Source organism: Sceloporus occidentalis, unplaced genomic scaffold, assembly GCF_023333645.1.
Source record: "Sceloporus occidentalis isolate IW3139 unplaced genomic scaffold, rSceOcc1.0.p SCAF_390, whole genome shotgun sequence".
Lineage (NCBI taxonomy): Eukaryota > Metazoa > Chordata > Lepidosauria > Squamata > Phrynosomatidae > Sceloporus > Sceloporus occidentalis.
The window spans coordinates 417,758-431,292 of NW_028317370.1; the positions used below are offsets into that span (position 1 = coordinate 417,758).

The 13,535-nt window shown below is 56.9% G+C and overlaps 1 pseudogene; it reads left to right on the top strand.

The window, feature by feature from the left end:
* Positions 1 to 94: 94 nt before the first annotated feature.
* Positions 95 to 1,997, top strand: LOC149273261 (E3 SUMO-protein ligase ZBED1-like; annotated as a pseudogene).
* Positions 1,998 to 13,535: the final 11,538 nt, after the last annotated feature.

Here is a 13,535-nt window from a genome sequence, read left to right on the forward strand (position 1 = left end):
CGTTTCCCGCAGTGTTTACAGCGTAAGACACGCCGCCTTCTCCTGGGCGCTGAAATATTCCCTCTGTCTTCAGAAAAATACCCTTGGTATCACCATGGCAACCAGTCTGGGTCCCGTGGCGCGCCGGAAGAGAGATAAGGCCTCGCAGCCGGACGGTGGCTCTTCCTCGTTATCCGCCGACCAGCAGAAGTCCAGGGTGTGGAGTTATTACACCCGGCTGGGGGGCACCTGCGTGGAGTGCAACGTCTGCCGGAAGCAGCTCTCCCTCCATCACAACACCAGCGGCATGAGGGAGCACCTGGAGCGGTGGCACGGCACCCACGGCTCCAGCTTCCCGCACCCCGCCGAGGACAAAGAACTGGATTTTCCCAGCCAGGACGGCGCCCAAAGAGGCCGAGGCAGACACTGCCGGTTAAAGGACATGTGCCGGTCGGCCGCCGACACCAGGACGGGCGTCATAGCCGAGCTGGTGCTGGACATGGTTTGCCACGATCTTCATCCCCTCTCTGTGGTGGAGGATAAAGGCTTCGGCCTCCTCTTTGGGTACCTGGAGCCCAACTTCACCCTTCCGTCCCCCGCGCAGCTTTCTGGCCTCCTCTGGCACCGCTACGCTCTGGCCAAACAGCGGCTCAAGCTGCGTCTGCAGGACGCCGGCGCCGTCGCCCTCTGCGTGGAGACCTGGACGGCCAACGCGAACCAGCCCTGCCAGGCCGTCACAGCCAACGTCCTCGACGGCGAGTGGGCGCTGGCAAAGTACCTGCTGGAGAACCAACGCCTTCACCCGAGGAACACGGCGGACGACCCGGCGGACAGAGTCTATTCGCTGGCTGTGGAGTCCGGTCTGCCTGCGGATGCCGTGTCCTGCGTGGTTCACGAGCGGGCCCGCTTCCGTGAAGTCTTACGGTCCGGCCCTGAAGGAGAGCCGCGGCTGGGCCAGCGTCTGTTGCACGGCTCACGCGTTGCACTTGTGTGTCCGGGAGGGCCTGGAGGTTCCGCCGGTGCGCGAGGCGTTGGTCGCGGCCAGAGGGTTCATCGGCTTCTTCCAGCAGGACGCGAAAGCCGCCTGCTGTCTGAACGCCAAACTGGAGTCCATGAGCAAGGGCCCGGCCCGGCCTGGACGCCGAGTCCTGCTGGATCAGCACGCTGGAGATGTGTCAGAACCTGCTGGACATTAAGTGGGCCATGCTGTCCGTCGTGGAGGAGCTGGCCGTCGAGAACCTGGCCGACCAGCACTGGAAGCTGCTGCAGGACGTGGTGCCGGTGCTGAAAACCATCTGGATCGCCACGGTTTTCCTACAGGAAGAGGAGAACGCCTCGGTGTCGTCCGTCATGCCCTGCGTCCACGGCATACTGACCGCCTGCCAGCGCTTCTCCGAGGTCTGCGGCAGCGCCGTGAAGCTGGCGGTTAATCAGATTCGGGGCCGAGCTGTGCCGCCATTGGGACGTGACGCACGAGGATCAGCTCCTGGCCAGTCCTTCGGTGATGGCCTCGTTCCTGGACCCTCGCTATAAAGAGTTGAGGTTCCTGAAGGTCGGGTCCAGGGAGGAAGTTCACAGCCGGGTGATGACCCTCCTGGCGAGCGACACTCAGCCCGAGCTCCCCGCCGAGCCGCTGTTAAGCTGCAGGATTGAAGAGGAAGCTTGCCAGCTGTCTGCGCAGAGCGCCATGTATGACCTTCTGCTCGGCAGAGACCCCCGCGGAGAACACGCCAGAGGCCCGCCGGCAGCTGGAGGACTACATCGTAGAACCCGTCTGCAAGCGCAGCACGGACCCGCTGCTCTGGTGGAAGAATAACCAGCACCGCTTCCCCGCGTTGGCGAAGCTGGCCCGCCGGTACCTGGTCATCCCGGCCACGGCCGCCGGACCCCGACGCGCTTTCAGTGCCAGACTGGGCCCGATGGTCCAACGGAGAGCTGCGCTCGATCCCAGGCACGTGGACGCCATCTTGTTTTTACACCACAACGCGGACTTACTGGACCCGACGCAAATCACGTGACTGGAACTGATTATCTGTCGTCTGGAGGGGTTTCCGGGGTCCGGCCCCAGAGAGTCCCCTCACAACACGTCTTCGTGGGTTTATTTTTTTTTTGCACTATATGGTTTCAAGGTGGCGGTTACCGGCGGTTACCGGTCACTGTTTCTGTTGTCCGGTGTAGCCGGAGATGCACAGGAATCTGGGGTCGCACGGTAGATGCACGTCGCACGTTTCTCGCACGCTTCACCACATTCACCCCCTCCCTGCAGGACCAAGCACCAAAGCTTAGGATTGGGGGGGCGCTCCGGCCGCAGGCAGCCCCCCCCGCCCCCCCCCATCCCCTCTGTGCAGCCGCCATACTTTCCTCCTTTACTGGAGCCGACAAGAGCACTGACTTCCTTCACGTGTGGCACCTTTTACACGCTAACAGGGCCCCGGTACACGCCAGCCCAGGGCGCTGAATATCTAAATCCTGTACAGTAAACTTATTTTTGTAAAATACAGTATTTTGTGTAATTTTATATAAAAAAAAAAATCGTGAATCAATAAAGCGTTTACGCGGACCGGATGGAGAACGATACTTTCTCCCCGGTACGAGCTGCAGCTGGGGCCGACCCGGAGTGTAGGAGTAATATGGTGATCTCGGCCGTGGCTTAAGGCTCTGCGAGTACTACCCCCTAGCAACCTCTGGGAGAGGCAATGGACCCAAAATCCCAACAAATATGATAGAAAGCTGGTGATGTAACAACGCTCCGAAATACCATATATACATATATACACACCGCCCCCCCCCCGTCCAACGATAAACCCATCAGTGACTGACCCGCAGAGCGTGCAATCTAACCGCCTGCACAAAGGCCGAATCACATTTCATCTCTAAGCTTCACCGAGTATTATGTCCCTGAACAGTCCCTCCTGCCGCAGGGCTGCTGGTTACTCTGAGTACTAATAACCCGCTGGTGTAAGTTGTGTCCCTCGCACCGCCGCTCCGCTCCCACCGCCTTTCCTATCTACCTTTCTATTGGGAGAATGACACCACCAGCCCTGTATAATGTATAGATAAATCAGTGACCTTCCCCCCCCTGTATAATGCATAGATAAATCAGTGACCGGCCCCTGTATAATGTATAGATAAATCAGTGACCGGCCCCCTGTATAATGTATAGATAAATCAGTGACCGCCCCCCCCTGTATAATGTATAGATAAATCAGTGACCGCCCCCGCCCCTGTATAATGTATAGATAAATCAGTGAGCCGGCCCCTGTATAATGTATAGATAAATCAGTGACCCGGCCCCCTGTATAATGTATAGATAAATCAGTGACCGGCCCCCTGTATAATGTATAGATAAATCAGTGAGCCGGCCCCTGTATAATGTATAGATAAATCAGTGACCGGCCCCCTGTATAATGTATAGATAAATCAGTGAGCCGGCCCCTGTATAATGTATAGATAAATCAGTGACCAGCCCCCTGTATAATGTATAGATAAATCAGTGAGCCGGCCCCTGTATAATGTATAGATAAATCAGAGACCGGCCCCCTGTATAATGTATAGATAAATCAGTGAGCCGGCCCCTGTATAATGTATAGATAAATCAGTGACCGGCCCCCTGTATAATGTATAGATAAATCAGTGAGCCGGCCCCTGTATAATGTATAGATAAATCAGTGACCGGCCCCCTGTATAATTCATATTATTAACCAATTACATTCCTTCATAGAATAGGTTTATATGAACGACGTATTCCGAGGTGGAGAAAGGATCCAGGTCTACGGATTTTGTGGCCCCTGGGAGTTATTACAGAATGCCGTGGCCCCCAGGGTATCTCCATTAACTCACTCTCCAGTGTGGCCCCTGTGTGTTTCTATTAACCCCTGCATATCTTCTAGCCTCCTCTGCTCTTGGTTGGCTCCTCGCTGCGGTTAGCTTGATGGGGTAACGGAGCGCAGGGCCAGCGCCATCTTGGTTGTGGCAGACAGGGTCTCCCATCACAATGCGGCAAATGAACAGAGACCGGATAAGGGGTCAGTCTTGGGGGGGGGCAATAAAGGGGCAGATAGACGCCCGCTGCACCTCTTAACACTCAGAGGGTTAACGTCTCGGGGTGAAGGGGCAGATTCTCGGGGGTCACACAGTATCCTCTAATTTAATGATATCTGAGCGTCCCCATTGGTGCTTTTCTCCCTGCTATATCACAGCTGGAATCCCTGCTTGAATACAGGTGACTTAATTCAGAATATCTCCTGACAGGTCACGGTTTCCATAACGACCATTTGTTCATTAGAGCCATTTGAAGGGTTAATAATTGGTGGTGTCAGAATTCCGGAGGTCCTACTGGGGGGTTTTGGGGTCTCAGGCGCTGGGGCAGTTCTACCTGTAATTACCCCGGCAGTCTGGAAAACCTGAGGCTTGTCAGAGGCCATCGGGGCCGCACTCCCCAACATCAGGTCCCACCCTACCGGAAACCTAACCGGCAATGGGGCCCCTGCGCCACCCCGCGGACAGATAACGGGGCCCTAAGCATTTTTATGGATTCTCAGGGGCCACAGCGTCCTCCGTGGCAGATTCCCGATGCCCCCAGGGAGATTAAAGGAAAGTCTGGGGACCCCGAGGTGCCACGGGCCGTATCAGGAGGGACCAAAGATACGCCTGCTGCGGCCCCCGGCCCCCACTGAGCATCTAAATACATAGAGGGGAAAAGTTACAAGAGACCAGAACCTAACACAAGAGAGTCAGAGGCTGAGATGGAACGGAAGGGAGTTTTACTTTACTGAGAGGGTGGTGCATAAGTGGAGCAGCTTCCCAGCAGAAGTGGTAGAGGGTAATACAGTGGGGGTATTAAACATGCATAGGATAGACATACGACTCCTGAATCTAAGACGAGACCAACGACTGATTAAGGTTCGAGTCTTTACAGACTAGACGGGTCGATTCCGGCTTTTCTTTGGTTCCGTTACCGGCTCACAGGAAATGCCGGGACACGCCCACCTCGCGGGCTTTTATGTCCTCGCCCCGGGAGCTCGCACTCTATCGCAGCTGCGCCGGGGACACAGACCCAACGCGAACTGCTTCGCAGAATTTATATATTTCGGTTTGGCACCCAAAACAAGCACAGCCCACCCGTCACCAAGAGGACGCGATGCCATTCAAATCCAGCCAATGGGAGCCTACAAACAATCCCTCCGCTCCTCCCCCTTGATTAATTATTACACACGGTGGTCAATCACTTTCAACACGCCCAATCGGCCAGCAGGGTGGCCAACAGAGACCCTCCCACTTCTTCCAAGGCTTGGCCAATCAAAAGCAGCTGTTGCCTCTCTGGCAGAACCAATTTATAATGGCTGTGGTTAGGACCCTTCCTTTAGGTGTCCAGGGCACTGCCTGATAAGAGTTGCTCAGAAAGGGCCTTATGTGGCCTGTGTTGTTTTGGAGCCAGGAATTGAGTGAGAGTTGGTAGTGTAAACAATGCATGGCGCTGACTCCTGGCCGCCGCTGTTTGTTATAATACCAGCAACAGAAATCAGTGCAATTTAGCAACAAACATACGTTTTAACCCTTTAGTTGATGTTGGAGGGCACACGCTGGGGTTAATATTTGTAGTTACCCCAAAGGGCAATATTTAATGTATTTATTTGGCTTCTGGGGTAATAGTTTGTGTTTACATATATATAGACTAATACCCCCAGCAAGGGCACAAAGGCCTGTACAAAGTGCCCCTGGGGCAGCTGTCATTGTGTCAGGTGGCTTTATTGCCCCTCCCCCTTCGGTGCACCGTGTGTGGGGCAGGTAGGTGCGGGAGGGGGGGGTCACTTCCTCCTGGGGGGTAATTAGCAAGTCTTTGGGTTCTGGTCCCGGGCTGCAGATACCCCGATGGGGGGAGGGGGAAAAAAACACCCCAGTCCGTGTCCGCGTGTTTAGCCCGTGGGAGTCCGCCGTGGCCCCGCGTTTCCAGCCGGGGGTTCCGTGGCAGTTTTGGGGCTGCCCGATCAGGCACTGCTCCGGCCGGCTATGTGCAGAGGCCGCTGGGGTCCTGCATTGAGAGCCCGTGCAGGGGAGGCCGGGAGACCCCGGGCGGCTGCTGCTCAAACACCGCGGTGAGTTTCTTACAATTGTAGCGATTTCTCTTTAAATGTCTGTAACTCTGCGCTACCTGCCCCCTGATCGGGGCCGGGGGGTGCGGAGAGGGGGGCAGCAGCACCCCCGGCCCCCCCCTGCCCCCCACCCCCTCCCGCTGCCCCCCACACCGGGGCTCGTCCCTGTCACGTCTGCAGGATGCACAATTCTCTGGGGTCCCGGGCTGGGGGGCGCAGGCCGCTGGGGGGGGAGGTGGGGTCCCTGGCGGAGTATCTGCCCCAGCCCTGGCGGTGGGGGGGTAACTGCAGTCCGTGGGGGGGGTGCAGATATATTGGGGAGGAGGGGGGGCAGGCCTGGGGTATTGTGCATCCTCGTCCTCACCCCAGCCGCGGTGGCCCTCACACTTGCCCTTGCCTGGGGGTATTTGCAGGGTTTCTGCCCCGCTCTGTGTGTTGGTTGCATGAGATGCAGACTTTGTATTATTGGGGTGCAGATCTCTGGTGGTCCCCGGGGGGGAATAACAGCCTGCGGGGGTCTGTGACCTTACAGAGGTGGCGAGAGGGGCCATTACAGTGTTCTTGTAGGGTAACTCCAGGCCGGGGGGGTAATTACATGCTGGGGGTGATGGGGGTTGTTCAGGGTTTGTTTGTAAATATTATGATGGGGGGGGCTGGTTTTGTTTCCCTTGTAATAAAGCGAGAGGTAGTAGTGACAGGGCTCAGCTGCTCAGGGAGGCGGGAACAACCAGGAAGAGGGAACGGGATTCGGTGCGGAGAGTGACAGGTTGCCCCGTGGTGGGGCAGTTATCGCACCTGGTGATGTAGTCCAGCCCTGCTCTGCCGTGGTATATGGCGGTGACGTTATGTGGCACTGGGGGGCCAATGGGGTAACGAGGGGCAGAGGGTGATGCCCCAGGGTTACCCGTTCAGTGAGTGGGTGCTGATAGTGTTGCCCTGGGGTGGGGTAACATTGGATGCTGTAAGGGTTTGCTGACCTCATACTTCACACCAGCGAGGGGATGATGTCATTTTCATGGTGTGACCCGGCGGGGGCCCTGGACACTGTGTGGGGGTATTAAGTTTTTTGTTTGCCTCCTGGGGTAATATAACGTTGTGGGTGGGGGGGGGTAAATTCTGTCTCCTGCGCCCCCCCCGGCTTCGGTGTCCTGTTGTTGTTTTTGTCCCCCCCCCCATTTTTGTTGTTTGTACGTTTGTTTTTATTAAGTTTTTTTTTTTAAGGTGAAAAACCCCCCAAAGTAAAACCCTTCCTGTTGCCATGGCGGCCGGGGGGGCAATCGCTTGGGGCATTTTGTTGCTGGTTTCGCCGCTCAGTAAAGTCGGTCTGCAGATGGATTTATTGACAGCCGGAACGGGGACGGAATCCGCAGCTGAGGGGGGCGCTTTGTTCTAATTGCCCCCAGTAGGGGTGATCGGTACCGGTAATTATCTGATTAACTGCCCGGCTCTCTTACTTAATGGTTGCTATTGGTCATTTCATTAACTCTTTCAGCTGCTGTTGGCACGGGGGCCGGTGTGGTGGATTTGGGGCCCCTGAGTTGGGGGGGGTTGGGGTTTGGGCTCATAAACATATTTGTATTTATTTTACTGAGGCGGCAGTGAAAGGGTTAATTCCTTGCCAGGCCGTCGTTTAACCCATTGGATGCTGAAATGTTTTTCAAAGTGAATTGCCCCCGCACCCAGGGGACACGGCGCTCCTCCCTGTCTGTTACCCCTAATTGCCCCATTAATATAACGCCTCTTATGGATTAACCCCTGTGTGTCCGGGGTGGAAATATCTGGGAGCCGGCTTGGTGAGAGAGGCCCAAATACCTGGCTGCTGGCCGGGCAAGTGTCGGTTCCCGTGGTAACGCTAAAGCCCCCCCCTCTCGCTGAGTGAAGGGGCCGTGTTCAGTAACTGCCCCAGATCTCACGGAACCTGCGCTCAGCTGTTTAGGCGTTAGAACCTCACCCCCTCCCGATCGGCTGCTCAGCCTTTATAACTGGTGCAGGACTCGGGGTGAGAGAGCAGTCACACGGCCCCCGTCTAATCCGTAACGACTCGAACCTTAATCAGTCGTTGGTCTCGTCTTAGATTCAGGAGCCGTATGTCTATCCCATGCATGTTTAATCCCCTCACTGTATTACCCTCTACCACCTCTGCTGGGAGGCTGTTCCACGTATTAACCCAAAGATGTCTGAAGCTATGTGTGTATCTGGGGCGGGGGTCCGTGCTCAGCAGGTTGCAGGGATGTTGTTTTCATGGTCCGGCTGCTCCCGGTGATGCCTTCGGGGAGGGGGTCTCTCCGTCGGGTGGGGGGCTGCACAGGACGGTGTATTAGTGCAGAGATCTGACTCAGCGCGTGAGACTCGTGTCGGGATCCACTGGATCTCCCCGGGATCTGCTCTGTAGGCCGTAGACCTGCGCCGTGGGCCGGTTTGGGGGGGGGGGATTAGCCCCTGTGCCGTGGACCGGTTTGGGCGGGTTTAGCCCCTGCGCCGGGGTTCAGGGATCTGGCTCTGTGTTTTGTTCCCTTTGCCGTAATTATTGCCCCCGGCCGGTGAGTGATGAGAGTTGTAGTTGAGCGGCGGGGGGTACGTTTCTCCGGTTCGGCGGGTCTCTGCTTCCGGGGGCCGTCTGTACCGGTGATACCCGGATCTAGTGCTGGAGGTCTGGGGGGTCCCTGTTGTGCCCCCCCCGTGGTATTTTGCCCTCTTGCCCCACCTTAGGAGGCAGATCTCTAGGACATGTAACGCCAGATACCCGGGGGGGGGGGGGTCATTCTGATGCCGCCTGAAACACGGTCTCAGTGATGGGAATAGTCTGTTGGTTGCTATGGTGATAACACCAGTTTTTAGGCTTTGCACCAAAATTTAGCTTTCTAAATAACTCTTTATTCCCCCGAAAACGCGAAACAAACCGGCGGCTGCTGAACGGCGGAAACGCGCAGTTTTGGGATTATCGTAAAATTCGCAGTCTGACACGGCCGCTTCTGGTCCGCCGCTGGGGCGTGGTGGTCCGGCATTGACTGGGTGGATGTTTTGGGGGTTTCATAAGAGATCTTCCTGTTTTATGCCGCCTCTGCTGGGAGTCGGCACCAGGCGGTAGTTTGGGGTCCGCGGGTCTTGCTGTCACTCAATGTCTTTCTGCTCTCTGCCTTCCAGGAAGCGCTCGCTCTGATGATGTCATCCGCGGTCTCTGAGCTGTAGATGAATTTGCTCCGCGTCGCACCCGTCCCGCTTCCTGTAAGTACCTCTGCTGGGAGGCCGCTCCAGGTATTTAACCTGTATATACACCCCCCCCCCCCCCCCCGCTGTGTCTGATCCGGATTATATGATCGTTCATCCCTTCCGTCCTCCTATTCCAGGATTGGCTGTTTGCCTCGTATTATAACTGGTGTCGGACTCGGGAGGAAGTCAGCCCCGTACAACGTATATTGCAGTCACAGCAAGGAACCTCCCCCCATTATCTATACATTATACAGGGGGCCGGTCACTGATTTATCTATACATTATACAGGGGGCCGGTCACTGATTTATCTATACATTATACAGGGGGCCGGTCACTGATTTATCTATACATTATACAGGGGGCCGGTCACTGATTTATCTATACATTATACAGGGGGCCGGTCACCGATTTATCTATACATTATACAGGGGGCCGGTCACTGATTTATCTATACATTATACAGGGGGCCGGTCACTGATTTATCTATACATTATACAGGGGGCCGGTCACTGATTTATCTATACATTATACAGGGGGCCGGTCACTGATTTATCTATACATTATACAGGGGGCCGGTCACCGATTTATCTATACATTATACAGGGGGCCGGTCACCGATTTATCTATACATTATACAGGGGGCCGGTCACCGATTTATCTATACATTATACAGGGGGCCGGTCACCGATTTATCTATACATTATACAGGGGGTCGGTCACCGATTTATCTATACATTATACAGGGGCCGGTCACTGATTTATCTATACATTATACAGGGGCCGCTCACCGATTTATCTATACATTATACAGGGGGTCGGTCACCGATTTATCTATACATTATACAGGGGCCGGTCACTGATTTATCTATACATTATACAGGGGCCGGTCGCGGCTCGCTGATTCAACCCCCCCCTGGAGCCGTCGTCGTGATATTTTGGGTGACTTTCCCGGCTCAAACACCGCACTGAGCTTTATGGCGATGCTAATGAAGTCCTTTTCTCTATAGACTTTCATCAGTCCGAGAGTCCGGCTGTGTGATTAAGACTGAGCCGTTCTATTGTCCCCCACAGGCAGTATGAGGAGTCGGGGGGGGGGTTAGTAAATCGGGGTTAATCTGATCTGAGGAATAAAATCTAATATTCGGTTATTAGAAGTTTTTTGGCATCTTTTCTCCCGCGTTTCCCAGCATGCACCTCGCCCTCTCTGTCTGATTGGCCAGGGGTGGGATAAGATTCCGTGAGCACAGGAGCGGCTGCATGTATACTCTGTGCTTTATTCCGCATGTCCCAGAAGTGAGAGTCTCGCCGCGTACTCGGTGCTGTACTCGAGCCTCTAGTTGGCTGTATAGTGATTGCTGTTCATTGTACTGACACTCCTCCCCCCCCCCCCATAACATTGTATGGTGTACTCGGTGCTGTGTTTGGGATGCTCGATGAACCCCCCACACACACACACACACACACACACAGTGTACTCGGTGCTGGAGGACGAGCCGGTCTGTATTGATAAGTAGTTGAGGCAGGGAGCTGTCACCCAGGAGCAGATCTTATCTTGTTTTAAGTGGTTTTCTTTCTGTGGGTTTTGTTGCCAAAAGGGTAAAAATAGAAGTTTAGCCTTAATACCACCTCCTCTGGGTGACTGTTACCTGTATCCACCAGTCTAACACCCCGTGCTAATCACTTCCAGACGGCATTCGCTGTGACGGTCGGAGGTTGAAGGTCTCGGCTCACACCCAGTCATGTGACGGCACCGAGCACACTGCCGGCTGCCGGGATGATTATTATTACCCCTTGGTGTGATACCCCGGTGTAACGCTGGAACGCGGCGTCCCGAAATATGCGCGGCTCCCCCACAGCTTAACCCCTCGCAGGCTGAAAACCACCGTGAGCTGCCACGGCTTACTGTGTAGAGTGCGAGCTCACGGGGTCAGGGTTCTGCTAACATCTCCGCAGGCCCGTGTTTGGCCATAAATATTCCTCCCCTTCCAGGACTGGTTCTGAACCCCCCCCCCCCAGGTGGTTTCTCGGGGTTAATGCCAGCAGTTGAGGCAGGAGGGTGGCTGCTCCTCGATCGCAGTAAGAATGGGAAGCTGCCCTGCGGAATTCTCTCACGGCGCTCTAACCGCTCCCAGCGCCCCCCGGAGTCCTGCACCGGTCCTGATATCGTCTGATTTAAAGGCCATCAGCTTATTCTGGGCGGCGGGGCAGATCCCGTGGCCATCAAGACTGGAAAAGCCTTTCTCTGCTAAACCTACTGCTTTAGTCTCCTAGGCCGGGGGGTGCAGGATGAATTTAGCCCCGGCTCGGCATTGACACCCCCCCCCCCGGCTCGGCATTGACCCCCCCCCCCCGGCTCGGCATTGACACCCCCCCCCCGGCTCGGCATTGACACCCCCCCCCCGGCTCGGCATTGACACCCCCCCCCCGGCTCGGCATTGACACCCCCCCCCCCCGGCTCGGCATTGACACCCCCCCCCCCGGCTCGGCATTGACACCCCCCCCCCCGGCTCGGCATTGACACCCCCCCCCCCGGCTCGGCATTGACACCCCCCCCCCGGCTCGGCATTGCCCCCCCCCCCCCCGGCTCGGCATTGCCCCTTCCACCCCTGTTTATAAAGGTGGTGTTTGGTGATCGTCTCCTCTCTTCTCTTGCAGTTGACATGGATGATGAAGATGGCCGATGCTTGCTAGATGTGATATGGTGAGTGTCCCCCCCTCTCCCCTCCACGTCCCCTCTGCCGCGCTCCTCCCCCTCTCCCCTCCACGTCCCCTCTGTCGCGCGCCTCCCCCTCTCCCCTCCACGTCCCCTCTGTCGCGCGCCTCCCCCTCTCCCCTCCACGTCCCCTCTGTCGCGCGCCTCCCCCTCTCCCCTCCACGTCCCCTCTGCCGCGCGCCCCCCCCCTCTCCCCTCCACGTCCCCTCTGCCGCGCGCCTCCCCCTCCCCCCTCCCCGTCCCCTCTGCCGCGCGCCTCCCCCCTCCCCGTCCCCTCTGCCGCGCACCTCCCCCCTCCCCGTCCCCTCTGCCGCGCACCTCCCCCCTCCCCGTCCTCTGCCTTTTTCCAGGTTTTTTGGGGGGTTTGGGGTTGGACAGTTTTTTCAGTTCGGGGGGGGGGGTACAGACTGTCCCCCGAGTGTTTTGGGGGTTCTGGGCAGTTTTTTGGGGGGGTTATGTTGCTTTGTGGCGGCGTCGGCCTCTAACGCGTGTTTCCCGTCTTGCAGCGACCCGCAGGCTCTCAATGACTTCTTACATGGATCTGACAAGGTGAGTCCCCGGAAGCTACGTTAAGGAAAGGGTTAATTTCCTCGCAGCCCCAGAGCTGGCAATCGGCTCTGCGGGGTGACGACGCGTCTCCGGGGCCGGCCCCCTTCGGACGAAGCCGCTGGGATTCTCACCCTTTTTTTCCGTTCTGTAGATCGATGGAGACGACCTCTTGGATAATACGGGCGACGCGGCGAACGCCTTCTTCGTGGGCACCGGGGTAATTTCTCTCAGAAAGCGGGGGCAAAACCAGACATCAGGGGGGCGGGGTGTTTAACGTTTATAGACAGATTGTGGCCCCTTTGCTGAGTACTTAAAGGGGAGGAAAAAGCGAGCAGGGTGCGTGGATGTAGAGCGAGGGGCATTAGTGGCAGGAAGAAAGGAGGAGGAGCCGCAGCTGCTGGGGGCGGGGTCATATTCAGAGGTGTTCTGCTAACCGCCGGCCGACGTGTTTCCTTTTTCCCCCTCTCTTTTTTCAGCTACACGTTCAAGAAAATCCGGGGAATCATCTGAACGCGGAACCCAACCCGCCGAGCGCCGGCGTGGACTTGGACTTCCTGGAAGATGACATCCTGGGGTCTCCGTCCGGCGGCGGATCCGGTCTCGCCAACTCCGAGCAGCCCTGCGATATTCTACAGCAGAGCCTCCAGGAGGCCAACATCACGGAGCAGACCCTGGAGGCCGAGGCCGAGCTGGACCTGAGCTCCTTCCAGCTCCCCACCCTGCAGCCGGTGGTCCAGGCCGCCGCCGACGGCACCCCCCAGATATTCTCCGGCGGGGCTGACCTCATCGGCCTGCAGCAGCCGGCCGTGCTGACCCACCAGGCTCTCGTGCAGCAGTCCGTGGGGGCCGACGTCGTCAACAAAGCCATCAGCGTCCAGCCCTTCATCCAGCAGGTGGGTCTGGGAAATGTCACCATCCAGCCCCTTTCCAACCTCCCAGGACTGCCTAACGGGAGCCCCGGCGGGCCGCTGGGCATTGGGCAGATACAAGT